Source organism: Hipposideros armiger, unplaced genomic scaffold (assembly GCF_001890085.2).
Source record: "Hipposideros armiger isolate ML-2016 unplaced genomic scaffold, ASM189008v1 scaffold_211, whole genome shotgun sequence".
Classification (NCBI taxonomy): Eukaryota; Metazoa; Chordata; class Mammalia; order Chiroptera; family Hipposideridae; genus Hipposideros; species Hipposideros armiger.
The window spans coordinates 583,102-587,278 of NW_017731561.1; the positions used below are offsets into that span (position 1 = coordinate 583,102).

Here is a 4,177-nt window from a genome sequence, read left to right on the forward strand (position 1 = left end):
AGACCTCCTGTCCCTCAACTTCCCATAGAGATTTTACGGGGATCACATCTCAAGGGGAAAACAAGGCAGGCAGTTGGAGGCAGGCATTGGGTCTCTGTATTCCTGCACGTCCCACAGAGTGAGACTGCCAAAGGGACCTCTCCTCTACACCAAAACTCCCCTTTGTATTGTAATTACCTACCCCTGCGGGAAAACAAAAGAGCAAAAAATATCCAACTAGATCAGACCAGTCACTCACACCTGCGCAGCACCTCTTGTCAATCACAGGTGCCAATCAAGAGGTCCCAGGCCCTTAGGGGAACAGCCCATTCTAGAGAAAGGGGGTAAAAACTCCCAGTGCTGGGAAGTCCGCCCTGCTCTTTTTGACTGCTTCTTCCGTTTTTGAGCCTTTTGAGCCTCGCCTTTGCGCATGGCCCGCTCCAAACCCTTTGGAATGTAACTTCTCTTCTAATAATGGGTCCTTGAGCCATTCTCTACTGCTCGGGCCTACTTCTACTTCTTTGAAATGTACTATCTCTTGGAATAAACTACTTTTTCAGTACTTCGGCATCTTGTTCAATTCTTTGCTGGAATTGCCAAGGACCTGGATTTGGCGCCGAGAAGGGCCCACTCTCCGACAATTTTAGACCATGTCCATCGGTTGCTTGCCAGGACATTATTTTAACCAACTTTGAATGTCAATGCTTTTAAGTGGACACACACATTTCACTTTGTTACAGGCCACATGGCTTCCCATCACCTCATTCATCTGTATCAGCTGCCTGGCCTCTGAAGTCATCAGGTGTTTGTCACCCTAGCCTTCTTGTTGAGTGCTTCTTCTCTGCCCCCCGGGTGGAAATCAGAGACAGGAATCTCTGACCTGCATTTAGAAAAGATGCTTCTGCCACAGCATGGAGAGCAAAGTGGAGAGAGAGAGCAGTGAGCTTGGCGAGCAAAGTCAGGAAGCTGCAAGAGTCCAGGTGGAAAGTAATGAAGCTTCTGTGAGGCCTCTGCCAGGACCTCCACCTGGCCTTTACCTGCTGCTGCTGGAAACTCCCCACCCTGTGTGGCCACACCCACCAGCACAGCCCAGGGTAAAGGAGAAGCTTCCCTTGAAGTCTTAATCCCCCTGTTAGGGATTATCACCACCGGGCAATGGTTCTCAAACTTTAACGTGCATCCAAATTACCTGGATGGCTTCTTAAAACACAGATCACGGGCTACCCCTACCCTCAAGAGTTTCTGGTTCAGTAGGTCTAGNGGGTGGGCATGTGACCCAGTGAAATATATGGCCAATGAAATTTATTGGGGATCTCCTGGTAACTTCCATGAAAGATTTTCCTTTTTGATAAAGGATGCGAGTCATAAGGCACCTCCTATTCCCATCCACCTCCTTCCTTCCTGCTTGGGATGCTTTTGTGGAGGGCAGATGAGGGCTGTGGCAGCCATCTTGCAACCATGAGGGAAGAGCCAAGAATGTCACAGAGACTCTCATCTTAGTGAAGCTGCTGAACCAACCATGAAACAGCCTAAGTCCAGATTTCTAGTTTTGTGAAATAATTAAGTGTTTAAGTCACCACTTTTTTAGTATTCTCTTACTTGCAGCTGAACATAATCCTGCTGAGACAATGAATAACTCTGCCTTCAGGAGGGTCTCCCCTTATATTTAGTTACAAGAGAGCATAGTTGCCTTTTCACCAAGTTCCTTGATCTACAAAAAAGGTTTCCACTTAACCAACCTCCATGTTTTTTTCATAATCTCTTCATTATCCCCCTGAGGTCTCATCACCTTTACCCCCAGACATTCCTTCTCTGTTTGACTTTTCTGTTTTCTCATTATCACTTTCCACAGACCCAATACAGGCAAACCTCGGAGATACTGTACTTTCTTCGGTTCCAGATCACACCAATAAAGTGACACTCGCAATAAAGTGAGTCATAATCTTTCTGCTAGCAGAGGGTCTTGCTTTCAACTTGTAAAAAAACACATCTGTGAAGCGCAATAAAATGAGGCGTACCTGTATGATATCTTGGTTTTTAATCATTTTAATGGTCCTCATTCATAATAATGGGGACATTTCGGTCATTATCTTGTCTCCTCAGATCTTCTTCCGCAATTTTATTATTTCTTCGCGCAAAATCATGTGGGGGCATTAGACCCACATAAGCTTGTAACTGAGACCAAGAGTTATCCTGATTAATTAGCAACATTACTTTCTGGTGCAAAGCTACCTTCAAGAAGGGGCTTACAAACATTGCTGTATATTAGAATTACCTGAGCTACTTTGAAAAGCACATGATGTCCAGGTCTCCCCCATCCCAATTAGATCAGGACCTCAGAAGGGAGTCAAGTATCAGTATTGTTTTAAGTTCCCCACACGACTTCACTGTGCAGCCTAGTTTGAAAATCAGTGCTTTAGATCAGTACTTCTCAATCTTTAATGTGCATATGAGTCACATGAAGACCTTGTTTAAATGCAGATTCCCAGGGTCTAGGGGGAGGACAGACATTCAGCAGTTCTAACAAGCCCCCATGTGATGACAATACTGCCGGTCTGAGCCCCACATTTTGAATAGCCAGAATCTAGAATCTAGATTTAGTAGTCTTTTCCAATGCTGGGTCTGAACAAATTAAATTCCACTTGGGTCCAATTGCAAAGTCACAGAAAAAAAATGATTACCGCAATAAAGTCAAGAGTGAATGAACTCAGAGGGTTGCTGCGTTTGATCTTGAGTTTAATCATGGATTTCGGTTCATCAACCTTCCCAGTGTTTGTCCAGGACTGAGGGAATCCCCAGCATGCGGGATTTTGAGTTTTAAAATGGGGACAAGTTGGTCACCCTAGTTATGGTGGTGTGGGATTTTTGGGGTTTTTCTTTTAAAGATTTTATTGGGGAATCGGGAAAGGGGAACAGATAAGTTGCTGTCCTTTTGTTCTTCGGTCTAGTTGTGGAGGATTGATGGTGGTTTTTGTTTTTTAAAAATCAATAGGACACCAATTCCTTATTCTAATTCCTCTTTCTGGGAATGACAGTCCACCACAGGGTCAAGGAAAATATGGTTCATGGAAAAGAAATTCTGAGTTGAGTGTACCAACAAGAACCTACCGATACAACTTCAGAAGGGCGAATCATCAGGCAGATCCAGGTGGACTTAGAAAAACCCAAGAACAAGTTCATGACCTGGCCACACAGTTCAGTCCAGGGCACTGGCGTAGGTCTGTGCTCTGGCACTGCTTTCCTGTGTAGCCTGGGGTCACTCATGTCTCCTACCTAGGCCTCAGCCTCGCCAGCTAAAAACTGGGAGGTGAACTGAAGGACACGTAAGCGTCTTTACTGCTCCCACACATCCCTACTCCGTATGCAACCCAGATGAAGCATACAACAGTAAAACTGCCCCTTTTCAGCTCAATTAGAAAGTAAACCCACCTTGTTTTGTGAGCAGCCATCTCCAGGGCTCCCAGGGTCCTTCTGGTAACAGCATTAGCATTCATCTTGTTGGGGGGAGGCGTCCCCTTGCGGTCCTTTGATGATCAGAAAGCTGGGAACTCACAATGCTTTTTTTTCCCTCTTTTGTTAGACTGTAACATGTTTACACATCTAAATGAAACTCGGTTTCAGACCCGGTCTCTCGGTTACAAGTGACTTCCTCCTCCTGCTTTTGCCTCCACCCAGGGAGCCAGCTTCCCAACTTTTTGTTTTCTTCAGAGAGACAAGACGTCTCCCCAGCCACCATTGCCGCATCCCTGTTAACCTTTCATTAAGCCTGCTGACAGCTGGCTTTGCTCTTCATGAGTTAGTTCAGCACATTCCTATTTAAATGTGTCCCACCTGGCTTCATTAAAGTCCCTGCCAGGCTCTCCACTTGCTGCTGCTTCTGCAAATGCAAATAAGTTTCTGAGTAAATAATATGGGGGCGGGGGAAGATTGAATTATAAAGAGGTGGGGACTGGAGAACCATCAAAACACTCAGGTTGCTGTGGCTCCCAGTAAACTAAAATCCATGTGGGACCATGCAGGTCAGTCCTGCATTTCTGCATGAAAGAATTCTTTAATTAGGGCCCTCCTGGTGAAGTGAAGGGTAGTGTGCAGTCCTTGCTGCCTGGGTCAAGGGCCCTGTTCTGTCATGGGGTTTGGACCGTGTGACCTCAGGCAAGTTCCTTCACCTATCCCTGCTTCTGTTTTCTCAGCTCCGAAG

General features: G+C 45.8%; 1 long non-coding RNA gene across 1 annotated transcript in view; it reads right to left on the reverse strand.

Moving 5' to 3' along the window:
- Window positions 1-3,828, reverse strand: part of LOC109388916 (uncharacterized) — a 142,192-nt gene extending 138,364 nt beyond the window's left edge. The window contains exon 1 of the long non-coding RNA XR_002125290.1: window positions 3,409-3,828. This is a non-coding gene — a long non-coding RNA (uncharacterized LOC109388916). The remainder of the gene's footprint in view (window positions 1-3,408) is intronic.
- Between the last annotated feature and the right edge of the window lie 349 nt (window positions 3,829-4,177).